This window comes from Canis lupus, chromosome 3 (assembly GCF_048164855.1).
Source record: "Canis lupus baileyi chromosome 3, mCanLup2.hap1, whole genome shotgun sequence".
NCBI classification, from domain to species: Eukaryota; Metazoa; Chordata; class Mammalia; order Carnivora; family Canidae; genus Canis; species Canis lupus.
Window position 1 is genome coordinate 66333168 of NC_132840.1, and position 13088 is coordinate 66346255.

General features: G+C 40.1%; 1 protein-coding gene across 13 annotated transcripts in view; it reads left to right on the forward strand.

The window, feature by feature from the left end:
- Positions 1–13088, forward strand: part of ZC3H12C (zinc finger CCCH-type containing 12C) — a 176542-nt gene that overhangs the window by 46965 nt on the left and 116489 nt on the right. For 10 of the 13 annotated variants that reach the window (XM_072821879.1, XM_072821878.1, XM_072821890.1 and 7 more), the window contains one exon: positions 8024–8130. The exons of 1 other annotated variant lie outside the window; for it this stretch is intronic. The gene's annotated coding sequence lies outside the window, so the exon portion shown is untranslated. The remainder of the gene's footprint in view (positions 1–8023; positions 8131–13088) is intronic. 2 more of the 13 variants (XM_072821884.1, XM_072821885.1) reach the window with 1 other exon arrangement.

Sequence of the window (13088 nt, forward strand, 5' to 3'; positions counted from 1 at the left end):
CAAAATCAGGCTTGACTGGGATGAGAGAGGGGAGCCCTTTGCTTTGAATGGGGCCAGGAAGGGGTAGCTCTAGGTGAGGAGCCCAGTGGGTCAGGAGGCTGTGAGGCTGTGGTGGGAATGCTTAGCACCCCATATGTTGGGTGCCCTGGGGATCTGTCCTTGGACCTTTCTACCTCACCATCTGGACTCTTCCCCACAGCTTTAATACCTCCTAATCTGAGGGGTTAATGATTCTCCAGATCTACTCTCCCCAAAAGTCTTATCCATGGAATTAAATGGCACCACCAGTCACCAGCTTCTTAGGTTGAGAATCTGAAGTCATTCTTTTTTCTTTTAGTTCCAGTATAGTTAACATACAGTGTTCTACTAATTTCAGGTGTACAGTACAGTGATTCAACACTTCTATACGTGACTCAGTGCTCATCCTGATAGGTGTGCTCTCAATCCCCTTCACCTGCTTCACCCATCCCCCACACCTCCTCCCTGGTAACCACCAATCTGTCCTCTCTAGTTAAGAGTTTATTTCTTGGTTGTCTCTTTTTTTCCTTGTTCATCTGTTTTGTTTCTTACATTTCACATAGGAGTGAAATCATATGGTGTTTGTCTTTCTCTGACTATGGAGTCCTTCTGATTCTCCTCCTTCCCTTACCCTCATAGGGAGTTAACGTGTCCTGACGGTCCGCTCTGAAGCAGATCACACATCCTCCCAGTCCCCACCATGTCTGTTGCTGTCACCCAAATCTGAGCTGCCATCGTCTCTCCGGGATGATGTGATAACCCCTCCCTGGTCAGCCCAGCTCCACCTTCCTCCTTCTCTCCTCCTTACCCACACAGCAGTCATAGGGACCTTCCAAAGGTGAAAATCAGAGCATCCATTGCCTAGCTGAAAGTCCCCCTGTGGCTTTCCACTCCAGTGGAATAAAATCCTGCTCCTTACCCTGGCCTCGAATGATCTGACTCCAGCCTCTCTTTTTGACTTTCTCTCTCACCACTCAGCTCCATTCACACTGGCCTCCTTTCAGGCCTTCAGATCTCCCAGCGGACTGTAGCTTCGGCCCTTGTGTCAGCTACTGCCTCCCTCTGGAAAGCTCTTTCCCGTGGTCTTCTTGGGACTCTGTTCTCATTCAGTCTTTTCAGTTGAAATCTCTCTCCTAGACAAAAAAAAAAAAAAAATTCTGTGATCACTCAAGCTGAAGAAAATCCTTCCTGCCCTCCTTCACTCTCTATCCAATGGCTTCATTTAATTTTTTTCACAGGACTCATCTGGAATCATATTATATATCTATTTGCATTTGAGTTTACTATGCGTCACCTCCTCTGGGTATACCTACTCACTTCCTCAAGTAGTTAAAATGACGCCCAGAAGTCCCCGATAGATGACTGTTCATGAAAGAAGTGGATGTGGAATGAGGCCCTTTCTGTGTGCGGGAGAAATTCCATTTGAAGCTTGGTGTGGGGGCAGAGCTCGGGGGTGAGGATGCCTCCAGCACATAGACACTGGTAGGTACCTTCTCATCCACGCAGTTGGAGTTTTAGACATTGGGGAAAGCCCCATGGAGAAGTAATCAAATAAAACTATCTAGCAGCAGCATTTATGTATATTCTGAGGGCACAAGGCAGACTACCACACTGGTGGCTCATTCTTCCCACCTGTTTGAGGGGAAAATGGTTAGAGTTTAAAGCAGAAGGAGACCATTCATCCACTACCTAACTATGCATCACATCTTTCCCTAGGTGCTCCCTACTCATTATCTTATTTTGTTCTCACAATTACACTGTGAAGTAGGTATTAATGGTCCCATTTTGAAGATGAGAAACATCGAGGCTCAGAGAGCTTATATAGGCTTCAGGTCAAATTGCTGGTAAGTGGCAGAAAAAGAATTCAGACGCAAGACTGCTTGATGCTAACGCCAGTGCCTCTCTCTGTCTGGCACACTTCCACAGGAAGACACAGTGATGAATCAAGAGCTGGTGTGCAGGGCCAGTGTCAGTGGATGACATGCTGGTCACAGTGCCCTTGGCAAGGGCAAGTGGGTACCTTGGCAGGAGCAGGGGGGTCTCCTTTAGGGCTCTGTCACCGTGATGGGAGGCAGCAAGGGAGGAGGCTATGAGACACTTGCCCGAAGCCTGTGATACAGGCTTCCCACTCTCCCATGAACCCAACTCGACCTGGCCAGGGGATATAGCAGGAGTGAAATTGGAAAGGTCCAGCTAGCAGGAGTGACTTGAGGTGTATGGATTTCATGATTGCCTGTGCAGCCCAGACCCTGTGGTCCTGACTTCGCATGTGAGGTCTGGCTCTGCTAGACACTCTCCTGACATCACGGGTCTTTCCTTGGTAGCACGTAGCACAGATACAAATTTTACTTTGACGTGGGATTTCACATAGTTAAGGACATTATTTTATACCCATCACGGTATGATCGTGTATTGTATCACATCAAACGGTGCGTAATGTCTGGTAGTTCTAAGTACACTAGTGCTAAATTTGAACTCTGGGTTCAGGTACTGGCAGCCAGATCTTTCCATTATAAGGTACATTTCTCCTTGTGCCATTAGCCTGAGTGAATCAATCAATCAATCATATTTGTGGCCTGATATTTTGACAGCAGTGGTTTGTAACCTGGGCTGCTCACTAGAAATCACCTCGGAACTTCTATTTTGAGGCCCAGAACCCATTCTAGGCCAATGTTATCAGAACCGCTGGTGGTTGGATACAGGTGTCAGAGTTCTCAAAGCCCCTCAGTGATTGCACAGAGCAGCTGACTTTGAGAATGGCTAATCTAATGGTTTTAGTAACTACCAATGACCTATACTTGATCTTTGCCTTAATCTTTTTTTATTAGGGATCAAAAATTGGTGATTTCCTAATTCTGTAATTCCTTCTCCCTGTTTTTTTTTTTTAAAGCCTTTCCTAATCAATTGCTATACTAAAATACAACTGTACTGAAAAGGCAAGATAAACACTTAAATCTTTCCTCATATACCTTGTTACTTTGGGAAACTCACATGGCGATGTTACTCAGATGCCAAAGAAGATAACATGGGGGCTGTCAGAATTCTGTGACTCTCAAACCCTCATTCGAGGAGCCATCTCATTTGTAATGTTTGCTGTCCCTGCCGTGTGACTGATTTCCATTTTGGTGTCTGTGGTAGGTCCCTGTGGCCACTGTGACAAATTAACACCAACTGGGTGGCTTACAAAATCTGAAATTTATTTTCACACACTTCTGGAGGCCAGAAGTCCAAAATCAGCTTCCAGCTTGGGTGGAAATCAAGGTATCAGTGGGGACATGCTTCCTCCAGGTTCTAGGGGAGAATCCAGTCCTGGCCTCTTCCAGTTTCTGCTGGCTGCTGGCATCTGTGGCTCGTGGCCACATCATTGCGATCTCTGCTTCCGTGTGTGCATCAAATCTCCCTCTGCCTCCCTCTTATACAGATACACTTGTTTTCATTTAGGGTGAATCCAGGATAATCTCTCTCTCTCTCTCTCTCTCTCTCTCTCTCTGTCTTTGTCTCTGTCTCTCTGTCTCTGTCTCTCTCTCTCTCTCTCTTCCTCCTGCTCTTACTCTCTCACTCTTGCTCTCTCTCTGTATGTATGTGAAGTACACATGTGAAGTCAGCAACTAGGCTCTCTTACCAGGCTGTTCTGAGCCACTGATGAATACTTATTGGAGAAGTGGAGGAGAATGCAGCCATTCTGTGCTACTGAAAATCTCTATTTGATTTCCGATGCCGTTTTTCCAAAGTAGCCTCAGATGTGGCTACAGCTGAAAATATACATCCATTATATATGATGGACATCTTTCGAAGAGTCAGTTTTCAACCTACCACAGTTTTCAGGAGAAAATAGGCCATATGGGCAGTCAGTCAAGATGTGGTTATTCTATTCTTCTTGCTTTCTCTGTCTCCTTCTAAATCTTCTTAGTACTCTCTCTTCTCTTTTATCCCACCAGAGATTGATCTTTCTCTCACCCCTCTGATAGATGATAGATAGATAGATAGATAGATAGATAGATAGATAGATAGATAGTTGATAGAGATGTATATGGACTCAAGGATGTGTGCTGGTCCTCTGTTCTGTTCTGTCCACCTAGCCAGCACCTATCAGAATAATGTACAGAATGTCTGTCTCCTTACATGGATTAGCAATTCAGCTTCTCTCCTTCTGTCTCTCTGCTGCTTTACTTCTCCAAAAATGACCTCAGTTTCTATTGAATCTTATGTCCACAGACTTCTTTCTCTGACTATATACATTATCTTCTATTTCTCATCTTTACCATAGCTAACTAAGCCTTTTTCTTTTCCTTTCTGCCTGGGAAATATTTGCTCCAGAGTTAATCTCAGAATGCATCTTCTTCACAGCTCCCAGCACTCCTTGATGAAGATAGGCAATGCCAGGTTTAACAGAAACAAGAATGTGATTCCCAGATAATACCATCCCCTTCAATTCTAGACTTGTGTTATCCTCTGCAGGACAGGTTAACCTTGCCTTTCTGGAAGTTGGCTGGGCTCATCAGCTCTCACAGGTTCCACCCTTTTTCTCCCTACTAGAGTTCTCAAATAGCTCTATTTAACATCAATATTTCTTTCTGTGTTCGTGGCAGGTGGTAATTCATCTGTAAATGTTCATTTGGCCTTGAATGTCTTTCACAGTATTGGGCTGCTATCAGAGAAAAGCAAAGTGCAGCACAGAGGCACCTGCCAGCATGCCAAAAAATAATTATATCCTTATGCTAGGCATCTTTTCCAAGAAACTTCATACCGGGTTTTTGAAAAAAATCCCCAGCTTTCCAGTTTCCCAGGGAGGTAGATGAGTGTCCTCGCATTTTATAGGGGAAAAAGATAAGACTTGATATTTAACTGTAGCAATCAGAGTACTGAATTACAGGAATGTTTTTTTTGTTGTTGTTCTATTCATTTGTAATAGTTCAAACTCTTCCTGTCGGGTCAAATGAAGCCTATTTTTTATTAACTCCTTTGTATCAAGCCAATATCACTCCCATGTGATTCCCTTCTACTGGACTTCGATTATTTAGAAAACTTGAAAAAATGGAATATAGAGATAATTTAATTTTCTGGTGACTCAAAAGAAAACTATTTTTATTTCTAATGTTTATTATTATATATCTCTCCAAAATATAAGTCCACATTCCAGTCTCAGTAAGCAGGGATCATGATTTATTCCATATCTACATGATTATGGACTTACACAATATTATGGGATGAATATTCTGAAGAGTAAAATACAACTAGAGCAAAAGTTGGGGCTTTCTAATTGAGTTGCACAGTTTATGAACTGTCTTAAATTATATACAACATGTTGCACATTTTTCTGTAGGGTAGTTGGCTAAAACTTTCACCAAATTTTCAAAGGTGGCTGTAATGAAAATAGACTACTTATCTAGAATATGCAATGTATGTAGAGCATGATGCTCTTTATATAAAGTTTTTAAAGCTGCAAAAAAAAAACCTACTACATAATTCTTGTTCATGGATCCATATAAATCTAATAAAAGTATAAATCCTGCTTGGTTGGGGTTGATAAATACCAAATTCAGAATGGTAGTTACTTCTATGTCTTACTCTGCTTAGGCTGCTACAACAAAATACCATAACGGGGTGGATTGAACAGAAAGATTTTTTCTCATGGTTCTGGAAGCTGAGAAGTCCAAAATTAAGGTTCTAGATGCTGAGGACCTCCTTCCTGGCTTATAGATGGCCACCTCCTCACTGTCGTCACATGGTAAAGGGAGAGCTCTGGTATCTTTTCCTCTTCTATTATGACACCAGCCCCGTTGGATTAGGGCTCCACTCTAATGACCTCATTTGACCTTACTATCTCTTTCTAGGCCCTATCTCCAAATGCAATTGCATTGGGAGGTAAGGCTTCAACATTGGACTTTTGATAGGACACAATTCTGTCCATTGCCCTCTGGGAAAGGGGGATGACAAGGAAATGAACTGGAGGCTACAGAGAGGGTTTTGACTCGATATGCAATGTTTTTTTCTTTAAGAAAACAAAACTGAAACAACTGTGACAAAGTGTTGAGATCTGACTCATAGGTAGGGGATATGTGAGTCTCTGTGCTGAAAATTAAAAATAAAAAAGAGAGAAAGAAAAAGAAACAAGCAAACAAAAACTTACTTAGATTTCTCCAGAGTGTTAGCTCCATATCAGCAGGGATTTTGTTTTATCCCCTGCTATATATATCATCATTACTTAGAACAGTATCCAGTCCAGAATTGGTATTCAATAAATATCTGAATATATTGAATTGAGTGAAAAGAATTGAATAGAAAATTAACTTGTATCTTTACTCAGCCTAAAAAACTTTTATGTTGTGTTCACTTTCTAGAAGTTCTTTACATAAGTGAATATTATAAATTACATTAACATACTGGAAATAAGGTCCTAAGTGTGAAAATGATAATAATAATGAACCTGGGTATGAGACACACTGTCTTACCTATTACAGAACTGATAAGTGTTAAAAGAGGTGTTAGTTAAATCTTTTTTTTTAATTGGTGATTCTTGCCAATTGCATTACTTCTAAGGACTTCCCTACAGCCCTGCAAGGAATAGCAGCCATGTTTTCTAACATAGAACCTTATGGCTCACTGACTATGACTGGTTGTATCAGGATCGGTAGCTAATCTTAGGGTACCTCTTCTATTGACTGGCCAACAGTCAATGGGTGAAAACTGTTTCAAAAAGATGAACTGTGCCAGTCAGGTTCTTTTCAGGTATAAGAAATTAAATGGAAATGGACATACTGAGCAATTGATAGCAGAGATAGAAACTAAATATTAAGAACTGTCCAGAACATAGAGATAGCACAATCAGAGTGCACCAGGTAAAGATCAATGTTCTAAAACAATAGAAACTCAGAGGATGAGGAAAAAGGCAAATGGTAGAGAAGAGAGAATAGAATATGCCTCCAGAAAAAAAAAATGTTAAGAGGAGGGAAGGACAGACAAAGTCTGAGGGCATTTCTAAATGCCAAAAGCAGCCCAACTAAAAATCATCTAGTCAACCTCCTTACTTTATAAGTGAGAAAACTGATGAGTTTGGTAATGTACCCAAGGCCAACAGTGACAGGCAAGGGACCCTTCAGTGTTCTTACCTTTCTCCAGTGCTTTTCTAACTCTTAAACCATGGTAACCCATGCTTTTAAGTGGCAGAGGGGAATAAACTCCCAGAGTCCAAAGGCACAATGTGAAGCAGGTTACCTTAAGTGCAAAATTCAAGGTTTTTAAAAAAATGAGAACCAGTGTTGCAGTCTATTCCATGGTGTCTCTGTTTTAACATGCACTGATGTTTAAGTGCATGATACATGAGAGTGTATTATATTTGATCCCATGGTTTTGTGCTCTGCCCAGCCCACTCTCTCTCCTCCCAATTTGAGGAGATTTCTCCATTTCATTCCAGACTCTCTGCATTCCCAGAGCACATCTGGCAGTTTCAGATGAAATTCTTTGGATGGCAAACTCTCTCTGAGAATGTAATAGATATTCCTCTGGATCGGATCAAAGTGATGGACTTTGGGAGGACTCTTGCATCCTTGTGTATCACCTGTAGCTAGGAGTCACAAAAGCCCCCCAGACTTTGTAGATCATCCTGCCCTTTAAAGGCTTGTTTCAGCATCTTAGTCTATTATTCTATATGCTGTGAGAAGGCCAATGTCTTCTCCAAGGTTTCCCAGAGGTGTGTATGTTCTCACTGACACCTTTCATCTCAGTGGGATGTTCCTGCTGAATTCTCAGTCTTCCTGGGTCAAACACAAAGTGCACCCCAACAACATAGCCACATTGCTGCAATGTCCAAGGAACAGCTTCTGCCCGAGTGTGAGATGCCCATTCTTCAGTGTTCCTGGATCATCTCTGGGTCTAGTTTGTACCATCTCCGAGATGGTTCTAGTTTGTACCATCTCCGGGCTGTTCCCACTTTCCCCCACAGTCCCTGCCCCTTTTTTGGGAGCTGCCTGTGCAAATTTTAATTTCCTCTCACCTTCTCTGACAGGAGCCACTCAGATCCCTTGGCTTTGTGCTTCCTTTCAGCCCATAGCCTGTGGCATTTGCTTCCAAACATCAACTGAAGCACAGGGAAATTTGCAGTGTTTTTAACAGGTGAGTCAGGGTAGGTCTCGTTGAAACTGTGAGATTTCAGCAAAGACTTGAAGAAAGTGGGGCAGCTGGCCACAGGTTTTCTGGAGGAAGAAGCTTTCCAGAAGGAAGAATAAAAGTGTTCCACAGGAGAGGACCTGGTATGTACATGGAGGGGGAAAAAGTAGTGGAGGTGATGGGCATGGAAACGGAGGATGGATCAGCATCGCGCTGAAGCTTGTACCATATGCTGTGGACTCTGGCTTTTACTCTGAGTGAAATGGAGCTCTTTGGGGGTTTTGAGCCAGAAAAGTGATACGATCTGATTTTGGTTTTCAAAATCCTCTGCCTGAACCAGCTAGGAGGGTGTCTGGGGTGGGGGGCAGCTGGCACAGGATGTCAGAGACCAAACAGAGGAAGCAGGGTATCCCAGGCAAGAAGCCTGGCTAGAGGAATCAGAGTCAGGAGCATGAGAGAAGGGTGTCTGGGGGAAAGGAGATTATCTACAGCAAAGAAGCAGAATTTTTTTGGAAAAAATACCTGAATCCAAAGTCCAGACAGGGAAAGTATAAGGTGAGCCTGAACAATCTTGTACCAAAAAACAAGAAAATCTTTTTAAAAAATGATGGTCACATGGCAAAAGGATATAGAAGCCAACTGGAAACAGTTCCCACCAACCAAATTAAGGACAATTTGAGCATTAAAATAACTGGTGATGGCAATATGTAAAATAGGGATAAAATGATAAAATAAAAAACTGTGAAATTTTTTAAAGTTAAAAATTAAATATACTTGGAAACTGTGAATCCATACTGATACAAAAAAAAAAGACAAATTTTAAGTGTAATGAGGAATGGACTATTTACATAGTTTCCAAGTACCTGCATGCAAAATTCTCATTAATTATAAAAGACACATAATAACTTTATAGTGGAAAAGTCTGGCAGGTGCTAAGTGATTAAACTGAACTTCATCAGTAATAAAACAAATTTGAAGAAGTTATGCACCACCCAGCAGGGTGCAGTGAGAAAAACACAGCTCACTTATGTAATATGCCTGCAAAGCTGCATAATTTGAATTTATTTATGAGGAAACATGAAACAGACTGATATTGGGAAATGACTTACAATATAGCTGGTCTGTGATCTTCAAAAATATCAACGTCTTGAAAGTCAAGGAAATACTGGGGAAATGTTCCAAACTAATGTTTTCTAAAGAGACATGACAACTAAGTGCAACTCAGGGCATAAAGCTGGGTCCTTTTGCTATAAAAGATAGTTTTGGGGACCAACAGGGTCCCAAAACTTAAACATGGTCTGCAGATTAAGTAATAGAGACATATCATTTTTAATTTCCTGATTTTTGTGGTGCATTGTTGTTATTTAGGATAATATCCTTGCTGGAAGGAAATATACAAGGTATTGGGGCAGGGAGGTGGTGAGGCATCAGGTCAGTAATTTATGCTCAAATGGTTCAGGAAAAATAAGTTCTTTGTACAGAACTTGCATCTTTTCTGTAACTTTGTGATCATTTCTTTTTTTTTTTAAAGATTTTATTTATTTATTCATGATAGTCACACAGAGAGAGAGAGAGAGGCAGAGACATAGGCAGAGGGAGAAGCAGGCTCCATGCAGGGAGCCCGATGTGGGATTCGATCCCGGGTCTCCAGGATCACGCCCTGGGCCAAAGGCAGGTGCCAAACCACTGCGCCACCCAGGGATCCCCTTTGTGATCATTTCAAACTAAAATAATAATAATAAAAGTGAAAGAAGACTCAGTGCTGAGACCAGTAGTCTAGGTGAGACATGGTGGTAGTTTAAAGCAGATGATAGCTCTGGTGGAGTGAGTAGGAACAGATGGTAGAGCTGCATATGGAGGTATACAACTTTGAATATTCTGCATGATTTCTAGATGGGTTAAATAAGGATGTGAGTGAAAGACAGGTATTCAAGAATTCAAGTGTTTGGGGTCTGAGCAACTGGAAAGATAGAGTTAACATCAGCTGGACAGATTCAGACAAGGCTATCAGTAGAGCAGATTTGAGGCTGGGGGAGGAAGAAAAGATCAGGAATTCAGTTTTGAACATGTTTACTTGATATGCCTACTGGACATCCAAGTGTGATAGCAAGTAAGCCTTTGAAAAGCTGAGTCTGGAACCCAGGAGAGAGAGAGGGTTGGGATGAGGTTAAAAATTTGCGAACAGTCAACTTGCAAGTGGTATTTAAGCTGGGGAACTAGATGAGGTCATCAAAGATATGGTTATGACTAAGGAGAGAAAAGAACCATATCCAGAGGTTTATACACATAATCCACATTTATTACTTTACAAAGAGAATATAGCAGCTTTATTCATAATTGCTAAGATTTGAAGGCAACCAAGATGTTTTTAAGTCTGTGAATGGATCAACAAAATGTAGTACATGCAGACCAAAAAATATTATTCAGATCTAAAAGGAAATGAGCTATGAATTCATGAAAAGACATGATGGAATCGTAAATGCATATTATTAAGTGAAAGAAGCTAATCTGAAAAGGCAACCTAATGTATAATTCCAACTATATGACATTCTCCCAAACACAAAACTGTTGGAACAGTAGAAAGATCAGTGCTTGACAGGAGTTGGGGGGAGAGAGGAAAGGGATGAGAGAACAGAGAACAGAGGATTTACGGGCCAGTGAAAAGACTTTGTATGATACCGTAAGAGTGGATAATATGTCACATATTTGTCCAAACTCATAGAATGCTCAACCCCAAGAGTGAGTCCTAATATAAACTATGGACTTTGGGTGATAATGATGTGTCAATATAGGTTCATCAATTATAGCAAATGTACCATTCTGGTGGGGGATATTGATAATGTGTGGGTTCAGAGGGTTTATGGGAAATTTCTGTACTCTCCACTCAATTTTTCTATGCACCCAAAACTGCTCTTTTTAAAAAGTCAGAAAAGACAGTGAATATTATAATGACATTAATATTCCCTCTCTTTTATTTACCACATCAAAATTTTAGTTCTGATAAACCAAACAATATTCTACAAAGAATACTTGTCTCCTAAAGATATCCAGAAGAAAAAGAGGGGGAGATCAGTAATGCTTGAATATCATTCTTGCTTTGAAATTAAATTCTCCATCTTTTTAAAATGTCATTTGTTTATAAGATATCTAGTGTCTCCTATTGGCCTGAACTGTCCTGGATTTTACATCCTTGTCCCAGGTGGCTCTTTGTCTTGGATTCTAACCCAGATCATGTCTTATGAGCCCTGCCAAAAGCTACCTAATTCTAGGACACAAATGTCAATCTCATCTTATGATTGGAAATCTAGAATCAGAAATAGAGAAAAAGGAAGAGCATATTTTTACAGAGTTTCACATAGTAGACAACAGTAGACATGTAGTCAACATTTGTTAAGAGAACATAGACATATAATTGATATTAATTCAATGATTCAATGAATGTGTTTATTAATTTGTAAAGTGAGTGAACTGCCCAGCTTATACTCAGTGTTTGTTTTCTTACTAAATTTGGCCTTGAAGTTTGTACCTCTCTAGGCTGATTTAATTTCCTGCCAAAGAGGACATGTTGTCATGAGTATTTATCCAACAATGAAATATTTTAAATATCCTTAAACCTAGTCCTCCTTGTTTTCCCATTATTGTCAATTATGTCATCATTCTGTTCTTATGTTATAGTATGTGCGAAGCTCCAGGTGCCCTGACGGTGTAGCAAAGAACTTAACTTAAGAGACTGTTGAGGAATAAATGGCAAAGTTGTGGCCTTGGCCAACAGAACACTTGCTCTCAAACTATGGCCTAATTCACCAAGAAGCCTCAAGTCAAAGTCAAAATACAGAATTTCAGAATCTTTGAGGAAGGGAGTAGGTGTTTGCTTTCAGAAAAAAAACTTAATTAAAAAAAGTAATTTGAAATGAATCATATACATACCTATAAAGGCCAAACTATAAAACTTCTTTTAAAAAACATAGGTAAATATTTTTGTGACCTTAGAAGTAAGCTCATATTTTTTAAAGGGCCAAAAAATGTATAAACAAAATATTAGTAAATTGGATTTCATCTAAACTTAAAATTTCTACTCCTTAAAAGGTATCATTAAAAAATAAATAGGTAAATCACAGATGAGGAAAAAAATATATTCATGGTATCAGTATATAGACAGAGTATATTTGTATCCAAAATATAAAAATATCCCTTAAAAACCAACAATAAAAAGATAACCAATGAAAAAATGGGCAGAAGATTTAAATAGTCACTTAAAGAAAGAAGATACATGAATGGCCAATAAGCCCATGAAAAAGTAGTCAATGTCATCAAGGAAATTTTAATTAAAACCATAATGAGACAACATTTCATCCACACTAGAATGGCTTAATCAAAGACTGGCTACACCAAATACTGGTGAGGATGAAAAACAATTAGAACACTCATATGTTGCTGGTAGGTATGCAAAATGGTCTAACTATTTGAAGAACTCTTCGGCAGTTTCTTATAAAGGTAAATACATATTTACTTATGAACCAGTAATTTCACTCCTAGGTGTTTTCCAAAGAGAAGCAAAATGTATGTTTACACACACACACACACACACACAGGCATACACATGTGTGTGCTTTATAAGAATGTTTATGGAAACCTTATTTGTAGCAACCAGGTACTGGAAACAATCCCAAATATCCATCAACAGAAAATTAGAAAAACAAATTGTGATGTATTTATACAATGGAATATTACTCAGATATAAAAAGGAGCAGCTACCTACACAAGCAACAATGTGCAAGAATCTCACAGACATGATATTGAGTGAAAGAAACCAGACACAACAGAATACAGTGTGTTTCCATTTAAATGATATCTTAGGCAGGTAAAATTGATTGATTGGGATCAAAGTAGGAAAGCAGATCTTTCTGGGAAAGAGTGGAATTGACTAGAAAGGGTGATGAGGGGATCTTCTGAGGTCATGGCAA